The 13,632-nt window shown below is 44.0% G+C and overlaps 1 long non-coding RNA gene across 1 annotated transcript; it reads left to right on the top strand.

Annotated features, from left to right (window-relative positions):
* Positions 1-4,525: 4,525 nt before the first annotated feature.
* On the top strand, positions 4,526-12,113 carry LOC140687074 (uncharacterized). The gene is made up of 2 exons (XR_012061134.1): positions 4,526-6,014; positions 11,560-12,113. It is a non-coding gene; the product is annotated as an uncharacterized lncRNA (long non-coding RNA).
* The last annotated feature ends 1,519 nt before the right edge of the window (positions 12,114-13,632 follow it).

Below are 13,632 nucleotides of genomic sequence, written 5' to 3'. Positions count from 1 at the left end.
TTTTATTATTATAACACCGCCACATGAGCTTTAAATCCTCTCGTGGGAAAGGGTTTAGACTGTGAGCAATTATATAGCTACAGTTTATGGCGGATGACTCTGTGCCAGGCACGTGCTGAGGGTCACTTATTTATTTTTAACTCCAGCTCATTTAACCCTCACCGTCACAGCAACGCCTTGAAGTTTGAATTATTTCCAGAGGGGAAGAGAGCGCAGAATCAATTTTATGAATATTGATAATCATAGGAAGAAGGGTTATTAGATGATTGAATGCGAGTGCACGTGGCCTGTTCTGAGGTGGTTTTGTGTTGTATCAGGAGACAAAGCCTTCAGCTCTAAGAGCGGATTGAATGGTAGAAAGTTGGGCAGTTTGGAAGGGGAGACATCCAGTTACTCCCAGAAGAGTCCTTATCTAGGATCAAACTTGGAGGCACCAAGATCTGTATATTAGGGAAGGCAGCCTTTCCTCGTCCCCACTGCCCACAGATTCACAGCCGAGGAATCTAAGAAATGGCTCCCCTAGTCCTTGGATGCAGTCTGTCTGCGCTGGACGGTGAGCACCCCTGGCATGTGGGATCTGTACCTTTCACTGCGTCGGTGATAAACCTTAAATCAGAGTCGCCAGCCTTGTGTTCTGTCATCTGGGACCTTCCAACTCTGGGCAGTGCACTCACACCCATGTGCTCTTTTATTTATGACTTTTATTGAATCTTTTGTGAAGTTGTAAATTGACCAACCCTCTGGCCGGTTCGAGCCCTTATCAGGAAGCTGTCATCGAAGTGAATCACCCGTCTCAGTGGCCGCTCTGTCCCCCAAGGTTCATTGTAAAGGCTGGAATGTTTCCTACAAATTGCTTGTAGAATCTGTCAGCTCTAGGCAGCCCAGACCTGCTAAGCCAAGGTGGTTTTTTTCCTCCATTAAAAATATGTAAAATAAAAAGTGGAGAGGAAATGCCTGTATCTGGTCAGAACCTCTTTTATCTGAGTATAGCATTCTGGAAAAGCCTCCGTTTCTGAAGCTGTGATGTGAGTGAAGTTGATATATTTTAATTTCTGGCCCAGAAATATTCTAAGTAATTTTTGTATCTGGGATTTTGGAACAAGGCAGTGATTGACATATTCCCAAGGGTATCTGGGAACCAGCAACTTAAATACAAACAGGGACTGGACCTTGGTCTTGGGATGGACTTGGAATGACGTGATTTCCTCCAGAGCACAGGGTGCTGGAGAAGTCACAACAGCTCTTCAGACACTTGTCAGGTCCTTTGCTGGGGGCGCAACAGGCGTTATCTCACTGATCCCTCAATAGTCCTCTCTTTTGTCCCCATTTTACAGATGGTGAAATTGAGGCTCATAAGGTTATGTCGCTATATAATTCACTCTGGGTCACAAGGATAGTGAGTACAGCCAGGATCTGAACCCGGATCTTCTTTAATTTTTATCATACTTCACCCATTTGCATGTATATTTCGATGATTTTTAGTAAATTGTAAAAGTTGTGCAATCAGTATATCCCATCACCCCTCAAAATCCCTTGTGCTCGTTTGAAGTCAATCTCCCTTTCCATCCGGAGCTCCAGGCATCCCAGCAATCTACTGTATGTCTCTATAAATGTACCTCTTTCTGGACATTTCATATAAGTGGAACCATACAATAAGTGGTCTTTTCATTTGGCTTCTTTTATTTACCCAGAGGTATGTCTGTGCTGTATCAGTAGCTTACTCATTTTTATTGCAGACGAGCATTCCGTCGTATGGGTATGCTACATTTTGTTCGTCTGTTTACCATCTGATAGACATTTGGATTATTTCCGTTTCCTGGCTGTTTTGAATAATTCTGCTCTAAACATTCATGTGCAAGTCTTTGGGTGGACGTGTATGTTTCTTTCGGGTAGATCCTAGGAGTGGAATTGCTGGGTTTAATGGTAAGTTTATGTCAATCTTTTTTTTTTTAATTTTTATTTGATTTTATTTTGGGGGGTTGGTAACTAGGTTTACTTATTTATTTATATGGAAGTACTGGGGATTGAACCCAGGACCTCGTGCATGCTAAGCGTACACTCTAACCATAAGCTGTCCCCTCCCCATGTCAATCTTTATTATAAAAAAAAAAAAAAGAAACTACCAAACTGTTTTTAAAGTGGCTCTTTCATTTTGCTGTTAGCTCAGATCCTTGTGAGTCTAAAGCCCGAATTCTTGACCACTGTGTTACATATTTGTCTCACGTGTTCCATGCCATTCATAATCAGTTTCAGCAATTATTGCTTGTTGTCTGTCTGCACGGATCCTGGTACTTGTTGGTAGGAATAGAGAGATGAAAGAGATAGAGTTTGTTTTCTGCCTTCTGTGGTCAGTTGGATTATTAATCACAGTTCTTCTGCCTGATGACCTCCCAGTGCTACTGCACTGTGGAGTGGAGTGGATTCCTCACCCAGGATGTTGGGCGTTGGGAAAGGCAGTCTCTGCGTGCAGTCCTTTGACCCCAGCTTGGCCATATATGAGTGAGCTTGAGGCTGGAATGTCCACTCACGGGGAGATAAAGCGCTCTCACAGCCCGTGCTGGGCTTATGGCCTTGGGAAGGAGTATCTTTCCCTGTTCCTGGCTTGGTGTGCACTTCTTTGTTCTGCTTAAGCTCATGCACCAGTGGCCCTCAAGCATGCTGCAGCTTTCTGTATTCCAGACCCCAGGAGAATGGGTTGGAGTCCTTGTGTTGCAGCGTGACGTGGGGTATTGATGTATCAGCTGTGGATCCTCTGGCCATGTGGACTGACACATTGCACCGGGCTGCCTCTCCTCTCGTGCTGCAAGTAAACACTGGACCACTTGAACCTGGTGTGCACCGCAGGTCTGCTTTCAGTGACATGGTCTCTTCCTTGGCTGACTCTCATCTGCCTTTAACTTTGGCTGCCCCCATGGTATATAGTCTAACCTGAGGCACAGCCTGACTACCCAGAGAATGGTGAGACATTGGCTGTGGTCCTGTGATCCGTTGTGGCCAGTGGAATCTTAGCAGCCGCTATGATGTAAACAGATGCCTCAGATGTGCTGTGTGCTTTGGCTCACCTTCTTGCACTCTTACAATCCACTCTGGAAAAGCATGTCCTGGGTTGCTGCTGCTCCTTCAGCCTGAGGCTTAGAGCAGGCATATGTGGATCTGAATCTTACTCACAGCTTAAAGCTAAGTGAAGTCTCCCTGTCTCTCTGTTTACTGAACAGAAAGAAGAAAGGTGGTGGGTCATGTTGTTTCCATTGCTGACCACCGGGTGGCACTGTCAACCTGGGACAGCTTGGTTGCTGGGCTGGTTGTAAACACTTCCCCTTCTGTAATGGGGCTGTAGTGCTGGGGCTGGGAATATGCAAACTGTATTTCCTTGGCTTCTCTGCCTCCTGGCTTTTTCTTGAGGTGCACTGGATGGAGATCAAAAGGCGGGAGTGGAGGGAGATTTCTGTAGCTGTAACAGCCGCAGAAGGGGAGTGATTCCAGCACCAGTATCCCAGGTGGAGGCAGAACCTGGTGGAGGCGGCCCCTCTTTGATAAATCCAGAAGTGATGCAGCAGAATCTCTGCTGGTGCGGCATCAGGTGCAGGCCCATCGAGCTAGCCTAGGGGCGTCAGCAGCTTCTGATCTCTGGTTATCATCCCTTCTTCTTTTTGCTTCTCAGGCTCCCTTTTTCAATTGATCTTCCACTGATCTCTAAATAATCAATTCACTTACTTGAAATACCTAGAGTGGTACCTGCTTTGCTGATGCGATTGCTTTCTGAGACACAAGCATAAGAAACCACTGATCATGGGGTGGATGGGAGTCAGGGAGTGGTGAGAAGTTGTCCATTTCCGTGTATGAGAAAAACATTGGCCAACCCTCATCGTACAGGTCCAGGAGGACTTCCAAGCTATGTTTATTAATTCTTCTTCTTTTTTTTTTTTTTGCATCAGAATGCATTGAACAGAGCCAGTTAGTGATGCTGAGATTTTTCTTGGGACTTTTGATTTCTCATTTATCCTGAAGATAGCTCGAAATGAACCAAGTGATATATTGGGTTAGTTTAATGGAGCATCATTCCAGGAATTCCGCTTCTTTCTCTCCTACCCTGGCCTCCTACATGAAGACAGTGCTGTCGGAGGCAGGTAAGCCAAGTGCTAAGCTACACTGTCCACACAGTGGTGATCTTCCTACCCAGTGCCCGTAGCCTTCCAGCCTTTCCCCAGCTTCCCTGTTCCTCAGAATCCATGAGGTCCCTTTTTCTGAAACCCATCAGGACCCAGAGTTTTATAGACGTTGTCAGGAGGAGTGAGAGAAACATACCCTGGCACAGTTGCGAGAACGTCTCCTGAGGTCTGCAGAGCGCCCAGGCCTCGGCTGATTACCTGAAGCAGAGCTCTTCAGTGTCTCTGCGGGGAACTTCTCTCTAAGTGACTACTATCAGGTTAGGCGGGTGGCTGGGGAAACAAGGCTGAACAATGGGGTTTTCTGTTCAGGTTAGTTCGTATCAGCAAGAAGCCCTAAATCTGTTTTTTTTCAGCCTCACTTGGAGATGAAGGGAAGAGTTTGGTCACCCTGCTGAGGAGAAAAATAGCTCATTATTGCCCAAAGAAGGCACCTGTCCTAGATTTGAGGGACGCACGTTGTCCTGGATGGTTTCTAGGTCTCAGCAGGATGGACTGTTGACATCATCTCACTGCCGCGTGCCCAGGAAGGATATGAATGTGAAGGCGGGGTCTTCACGGAGCCAGACACGCAGGATCTGAAGCTTTCAGCGTGGTGTCAGCCTACCTACTTTCCCCAGCTCCCCACTGGAGACATCCTGTTTCTTTTCATGCCCAAGTCACACTGATTTCCCTTCAATCACATGACCTGCCTGGTCCTTAGCAACACTGCTTCAAAGCAGCTGTAGAAGGACCACCTTCCTGGAACCAGGCAGTCAACGTTCAAGTCCCAGCTGGACCCCACTGGAGTCCTATGGCTTTGGGCGAGCCACTTCACCTTCTGAGAGCCTCAGTTTCTCCACCTGTAAATTACCTGGCAGCTCTGTGGTGACTGTCGCAGAGGACGATGTAGCATTGAGTGCAGGGCAAGCAGTCGTTCTCAGCTGTCTGAGTCTGTGCCTGTTCTCAGAACGTCAGAAACCATGCAGCACACAAAGCAGGTTGCGTTTTATCTACCACTGTTCAGCTTTACCCACTGATCACCTGGTTGACCCTTGGATGTCACTTGGCTTGCTTAATGTGCTGGCCAAGGTCTCTCATACGTTCATATGAGAGAGCTCTTCTGTGGTCTAAGCTTCTGCTTCTCAAACTTCTGCATGCACACAAATCACTGGGGATGTTGTTAATATGCAGGTTCTGATTCACAGGACTGAGGTGGGGCCAGAGATTGTGCATTTCCCACAAACTCCCGGGTCATACCCAGGCTGCTGGCATGACGATCACATTTTGAGTATCAAGTATCTGGGAAGTATGGTATCTTTTCTTGGCGTACCTTTGATGTTTGGCTCCACTTGGATTTACTTGTTTCAAGTTTAACTCCATCTTTGAACGTCTTGCATGGCCCATTCAGCTCAACAGAAATCATACAGAAATCACTGTTAACAGTAAGTGGTCCAGCTGTAGGAGAAGAACAAATGAAGTTTGCACAAGGACCAGACTCAGAAGTGCACTCTGAAGGGTCTGCAGGGCACTGTTGGTGTCAACATAGCACAACATGAATGGAAGCTATCACACTGCTCAGGGCAGGGGTGGCCATTCCCCCTTTATGAGCAAAACCCTGAGAGCTTGCTCATGTTTGCCTCTCCAGATGGCACTGACCCTCAATAAATGTTGGATGAGCTAAAAAATTATCTTCAGTGAGTAGCAAACAAAGCACCCCGCTCCCCCGTTGGAAGGCTGTCTGTGCTCCAAACCGCAGAAAAATGGATAATAACGTCTACAGAACCTCCCCTCCCCTCAGCTGTTTTACTTCTTTCCATGGATAGCTGAACTCATCACCCAACACTGAGCCTCCTCCCATCTTGTCCTGTAAGTTCAGATTCATGAGGGCAGAGCAGGGAGAGGAGCCTCAGGCTCTGACAGCTGGTGTCTCCTGCAACCCTGAAATAACCATGGTGATGCCTTTTAGTCTCAGGGCTCATTTTGCAAGTCAAGCCTGGTGCTCATTTAGAGGGGATGAGGGCCCCCCCTATCAGATTGGCACCCTTGGATCTCTGCTTCTCCCCATCCACCCCAGAGCAATGGTACCTCATGACAACCAGATCCTTTTGACATGTACAAGTTCAGTGTCCAAGGGTTGGGTGACTCAAAAAAACCCTATGTACCAGAAGATAGAAAACTTGTGTCTTTACATTATGAAGCATGGGGAGTATAAGAATCTTCCTTCCTTTTGATCCTTCCTTCACTTTTCTCTCTCCCTCCCTCCCTTCCTTTCACCCAAATCTACCACTTTGTGTAACACTCGTATATCAAAGATTATTCTTTTAAGAATAACAAGGAAGAGGAAGGGGAAAAGGATTTTTAAAAAAGGAAAATAGAAGGTTAATAAATGTAATAATTTTTGAAGTTGTGAGTATCAAGATTTCAGGCTTCTCTCAATTAAAAGAAAAAAAAAGATTTTAGGCTTTTCTTTTACCCCCCACAAAGCAAGCAGGCAGGCAGATAAAGAAACCCTGCAGGGATTGACACAAAGTTTTGGAAGATTTTCCTCTGGAAAAAAAATGCTGATTTACAAGCAGCGGTTCAGTTGTGTGGATTTGGAAGGAGATGAAAATGTATCACTAGCCATCTAGACATTTGTCAAAACAACTACATTCTGTGAAGTGGGAAGGATGAACGAAAGGCCCAATATTAGGGGAAGAAGTTCACCATGTGCTCTACTGTGCCAGAACTTTTCTACAAAGACAGGGAAGCTTTCAGGCTCTCGCTAAATGAGAAGCCATCAGACCTTGCAATGGGGGAACTTCACCTTGTAAGGCATGTAACTTTGCCAGCTCTGGATATATGGTCAAACCCCTTACGCTCATACAGTCTCAGTATCCTTCTTCAGCTTCCTTCCTGGGTCCAGGGGCTCCTGTCTGATTTGGGGATTTAGCACCTACCTCTTGGATATGAGGAGGGGTTTAGGACACCTTGGTTTACAGTCCCGCTGTGACCGTCCACAGGAAGGAGAGGTAATTCCTTTTTCCTGCTGTTGTTAGATGAATGAGGAGTGGGTGCTGGTCACCTGAAAAAACAAAACAAAACAAAACAAAACAAGTATGTCCTGTACTTGGAGGATGGTACCTGATTCCAGCATTGAATTCAGCCTCTGCTGCTGTGGCAGCTGCCTGATGCCTTTGGCTTTGACTTCCCATGCCGGGGTTGTTAAAAGTGCATTTGCTCTACTGAGGCATGACATCCCAGGAGCAATGAGCCCTCTCCCTACTCACATCTTGGTTTCTAAATAGCACTTTCCACTAAAAGTTACCAGCGCTCCTTGGAGAAATGGCTGGTTCTAGGGCTGGGGCAGGAAAAGTACAAAGTATACTTGAAACTTTTTTTTTTTAACCAGAGAATATAGTGTTCTTAAAAAAAAAAGGAGGCATGTCACAATGAAACAGGAGTTAGCCTGAAGGGGCTCCCACTGGCCAAATCTGGGGTGATATGAACAACTAAATTAGTAATGATAGTAATGGATTATAACACATAGAATTAATGGCAAGTCCATGAGTCCATACTGATATTAAGATAGAAGGAAGGCAAGAGAGGGGAATGAGAACGTGCTGAAGAATGTCAACTAATAAACATGGAAAGAATGATAGACTTAGAAGCTCTTGTTTTGGAACCATCAATGGAATACTCAGTTCATGCAAGAATCCACAACAAATCTAAGAACCAGTAGATGAAATATTGTGGGGAAGGGTGTGGCACAAGCCTCAAATTATCCACCTACAGATCACTTACCAATTTACGGTAAATGTCCCTTTCGAATGGAGAGAGATGCAGGCACCACCTTACCTGGGTAATCAATCATATCATCATTCGCCTCCTGGGACAACAGCACTGAACACGTCACAGCAGTCCTTACGCAGTGTTCTTGCCAAAAATGTAACCACGAGGAGACAATCTAACAAATCCAAGTCGAGGGGCATTGTGCCAAATAACTGGCTTGGACTTTGAAAAAAATCAATGCCATAGAAACAAACAAACATGTTTGGAAACATTTTTAGATGAAAGAAGAATAAAAGGAAAGGACAATTAAATGTGATATGTGATCTTTGATTGGGTCCTGGACCAAAAAAATAAATCCAGCTTTAAAGGACATTATAGAGACAATGGGAAAATTTGCATATAGACTGAAGATTAGGTAACACTATTGTACTGATAGTGATTTTCCAAAGTGTGATAACTGTGCTATAATTTTGCAGCACAGTGTTCTTGTTCTTAGGAAATACACGGCAAGCTTTTTAGGATTCAAGTATCTGCAACTTGCTCTCAATTGGGTTAGCATAATATTAGATCTATGCATAGATATTTATTTATCTGTGTGTGAGGAGAGTAATTTTTAAGGAGGGACAAAATGTTAACAGTCAAATCTAAATTATGGATGTGTGGTCTTTTGTTGTATCATTCTTACAACTTTTCCATAAGTTGGAAATTTAAAAATATTGCAAGTTGAGAGAAAAGTGCATCAGCGTGGTCCCTGTCTTTGGTTCATTTTCAGCCTTTTTGGGGGCCCCCATCTCTCTCTCTGCAAACAGCAGCACTGGTGATGGTCCACTTTTTCAGATTTTCATGGTAAACGGTGTTGGCGCTCTTGGCTAACCAAAGAGTGACCAAACTGTGTCCAAAGGATAAGGTCACCAAGTCCCAACTAGAGAGAGAAATGAACAGACATGTTGGGAAGATGGATTCTGAAATGGCTGGCGGTGAATTTATAGACTCACGCCCTCCAGGACTTGCCAAATGAATTCTCTGAGATGTGAAGGTTAGTCTTAGAATTGAAAGTCAATTTATGTCAGCAAGATGGGAACCCCAGAAGCCTCAAAAGAAAAAAACTGACAGATCTGACCGTATTCTCATAAAAACTCTTGGGGCACAAGACGGAGTGAACTATAAATAAAGAGAGCATATTCGAAACTCGTGGCGAAGACTTACTATCCCTAATGCCCACAGTCACTACAAGTGGATTTAAAACAACAGCACAAGCTCAAAATAAAAACAACCGAATAGGAAATTAGGCAAAGGAGATCAATGGAAAATATTAAAATCGTTGATGTTATCTAGAGTAGGGAAAGAAATAAGGAAGTTTTATACACTGCTGGTGTGATTGCAAATCATCACAACCTTTTAGGAAAGGCATTTTTTTGTTAAAAAAAAAAAAGATGGGGGTATAAGCTGTGACAGAAATTCCACCTTGAGGAGTCCTACTGCAGGACCAATGGGATTAGCAGGTAAGGATGTACTTCAGTAGCTAAAGATACGTTGTGTATAACAGGAGGCAACAGTAACAAAACCAATCTGAACTGAAGACCATCTGAAAATCTGTCAAGAATGGTTGACTGCATCATGGTATTTCCAATTCTGTGACTCATTCCTTCACTCACCATGTATTTTTTGAGCCAGACATTGTTTTACTATATGCCAGGCATTTTTCTAGGTACAATTCACTTCTAGGCAAGTGAATAATACAGACTTGACCCTTTTATCATGAAGTTTACATTCTAGTGTGTGTGTATGTGTGTGTGTGTGTGTAGCAAGGGAGAGACAAAAATGATAAATGACAACAAAAACAATAAAATAAGTCAGTTAACCTTCTAGAGGCAGGTACCTTGGGTTTTGCACGGAAAAAATTCTATCCAGAGTTTTCTTCTGCTTTGAAATCTTTGTGTCCTGATTAATGGCTCCTGGTGTGTCCTCTTGCTGCACCTTGGAAATTTTTAAATATCACGTATCCAACTTTATGTTTATGTTTTTAAAATGGAACTTCGGACTTTATCTGGATTTCCCTCGTTCTTTCCACTAATGTTCTTTCCCTGTACCAGGATCCCATGTAGGATGCCACATTGCATCAATTTTTATTTTTCCAGGTTTATTGAGAGAGAATTGACATACAAAAATTGTATAAGTTTAAGGTGTACAATGTAATGACTCGATACACGTATATACTGTGATGTATATTGTGATACACATGTAAGGTGAGTTACCACTTCCATCACCTCACATGATTACCACTTTGTTGTTGTTGTCATGGAAGAACATTAAACTCTACTCTTATAGTAACTTTCAAGTATACAACACAGTATTGTTAACTCTGGCATCTTAGATCATCAGAACTCACTCATCTTACAACTGCATGACTGTGCCCTTTGACTGACATCTCCCTTCTTCCCCAAACCCCCAGCCCTGATGACCACTAGTCTGCTCTCTGTTTCTATGAGTTCAGCATGTTTAGATTCCACATATAGATGAGATTGCACAGTGTTTGTCTTGCTGTGACTTACTTCACTTACCATAATGCCTTCAGTGTTCGTCCATGTGGTCAAAAATGGCAGAATCTCTGCCTTTTTTGTGGCTGAGTAATATTCCACTGTGTAAATATACCACATTTTCTTTACCTGTTCATCTGTCCATGGACACTTAGAGGCTCTTTCCACCACATGGTATGTAGTCCTGGTGTCTCCTTACTTTCCTCTGGCCTGTGACAGTTTCTCATTCTTTCCTTGGTTTTTGTGAACTTGATGGTTTTGAGGAGGACTGGTTGGGTGTTTTGTCAAATGTCCCTCAATTTGGGTTTGTCTGAATCTTTTTTTTCTCACAGTTCAGACTGGGGAATTTGGGGGGAGGAATAGCACTACCCAGTGGACATCAGTAGAGATGGCAGCCAACCTTGATCACATGGTTACGGCTGTGTCTGTCAGGCCTCTCTGCTGTCAGCCTCGGTCTTCCCTCTTCACACTCAAGCTAGTCTCCATATTTGTTAGAAGCCAGTTACTCAGTCCAGTCCACATCCAGAGGGAGTGGAATTGGTGGTGGTGGGAATCTGTAGATATTATTTGAAACTTTTTTGTACAGAAGCTTTGTCCTTTTCCCCCTCAATGTATTTATTTATTCAACCACTTATTTACATAAGTATGAAAACTCATATATATTTATTTTATACTTTGGGTATAAATTGTTTCAACGTGTTCCAGCTTTGGCCACTGGGGGCTCTTTCAGATTGGCTCCTGTGTCCCTTTGATATGTCACTCTCTCTCTCTCTCTTTTTTTTTTTTTTTTTTGAGCATTTCCTTACTTTTGCTCTCTATAAGATGCTCCTGACTCATCTTGTATTTTCCAGCCTGAGAATCAGCTATTTCTCCTGGGAACCCTGGTTCCTTTTATGGGAATGATATTGAGAAAGCAAGACTGAGAGGCGGATGACAAACTTTACTGCTCTTTAAATGTTCCCATGTTCCCATTAGGCAGAATCCTCACCCTGGGCTTGCTATCTTTCTCACCATATTATCTCCTATAACTAAAATATTAGTTATCTGTGGAATGAGTAAAGTTTATTGGAACACATTTTAGCTTTTTCCTTTTTTCTTTCAAGGTTGCCACTAAACTTATAGTTGTGTAATGCTGTCCTATAGCCGGATCAAGAAATCGTTGACGGCCTTGACTTTCCATCCTTACGGACTGGCTGGGATCTCAGACGGTGGGGACGTGAGCAGTGCATGCATTGTGTGTGCACTATCGGGCGTGCAGTTCACCAGCGGTCACCTGTAATCGATGCATATTTGCAATTCAAGGTTCCTTGTTTTTATTCCTGGCCAGGGATTTGAAAAAGAAAGATGTGTTGTTCCCCCTTCTCCTCCAGTTCTTTTCCTTCCACCCATTTCCAAGTGTCAAAATTGGACCTGAGTCTCAAGACCTAACTCCAATGTCATTGCCTTCACGTTGCCTTTCTATCCTCCTGTCCCATCTCTGAATCCTGCAAGTGCTGCACTTATGTTTACACTGTGGTACTTATTTTTTTTTTAAATTGTACTTATTTGAGTAAGTCATGATGCTCGTGTAAGACTGTACATTAATCACAGGTAGGATGCATATCAGATTCAACTTCTTGCCTCCAAATAATAACAAGACATCAATTGTTCAAAGGGGCTTGGAAATTAAAAAAAAAATCAATGCACCTTCTAAACTGTATTAGCTGTCATTAGTATGTAATGATGGCTAGATGCCAGGAGAAAAAAAACCAAATAAATCAAAAGGAATGGGGAACTGTAAAAATTAAATTCTAGCTATAAAATGAGAGGTGTTCTCTATGTAGAAGATGGCTAAAGAATCTGATACCTCAGTGACATTCCTTTGTCATTCATAACTCCTCAGATTTCATCACAAACAAACAGCAGCAGTAGTTAATGACATCGGGCGGGGACGAGGGTATGGTGAACAAGTTAAACACATACATATTGCAGCAGAGAGGAATCTGACCTAGAACTACAAAAGATACACACACAAGAAAAATCTATTACAGCAATGTTCGTGACAGTGCAGAAGTAAAACAACATGGGAAATACCTGGATATCCACCCCTCGCCAACGATCGGATACAATTTGGTACGTCTAACTTATGAGCTGTTTTGTAGCTATTAAAAATAAATGGAATCTCTAGCTACTTTCCTGGAGAGATGTCCGTGGTGTGCTGTGAAGTGAGAAAAGGAAGGGATGGAGTGACGAGTCGGGAGGTCTTGTAAAAGCACCCTCCCTATGGAAGTGTGAACTGACGAGAAGAAAGGCGTGGCAAGAGCCCAGACAGAGGGGTGGGGGCAGAGGTGCGAGCGCTCACCTGCTGGCCAGGTAGCCCCTCATTCAGGAAAGGACACAGTCACTTCCTATCTTAGACCGTCAGGCTGGGTGGCTCATAAACAACAGAAATGTATCTCACAGCCCCAGGGGCTGGGAAGCCCAAGGTCAAGGCACCGGCAGATGCGGTGTCTGGTGGGAGCCTGCTTCCCGGTTCGCAGGAGGTCGTCCTCACGCCGTGTCCCCACGTGGTGGGGAGGGTAGGGGCTCTCTGGGTTCTCTTTTATAAGGGCGCCAGTCCCATTTGTGAGGGTTCTGCCGTTATGACTTAATCACCTCCCAAACGCTCCCCTCAAAATACCATCTCCTGAAGGGTTGGTTTTTCAGCAAGGGTTATGATTCCCATATGTGCATGTTGGGGGGGACGTAATCATCCAGGCCATTGCACCTTGGCAGTGGCCGTCATCTGTTAGTCTCATTGATTCCCATGTGAAGATAACACGCGTGTCTCGTGTTTCAGGGGCCTTGGGTGTCGTTTGGGGTGTTCCCTGTAGGTTGTTCGTGTCATCACAGCATCTGGTGTTTAGATGAGAGAGAACAAATTCATGCTGATTAATTTCTTGTTTGTGGCGTTTGAAAATTCTGAGCTTTATCTTTCAGAGGGGCGAGGTCGAAAGTGCTGAGTATCTGCCTTCCCCTTTTTACTTAACTAAGAAGGGTTTCCAGAGCATTTAAAATGCCATGTGCAGCCGTTCAAATGGGTGTCCATTCAAATGGACGACCAACATCTGAAAAAAAAGCTCAGACTCACCAGTGTCAGAGAAATGTAAATTAAGGTAACAATGAGATGTGTCTCTCAGGCTGGGCGAAAAAACGGA

This window comes from Vicugna pacos, chromosome 18 (genome assembly GCF_048564905.1).
Source record: "Vicugna pacos chromosome 18, VicPac4, whole genome shotgun sequence".
Classification (NCBI taxonomy): domain Eukaryota; kingdom Metazoa; phylum Chordata; class Mammalia; order Artiodactyla; family Camelidae; genus Vicugna; species Vicugna pacos.
This window is presented reverse-complemented; position numbering and strand designations above follow the sequence as displayed.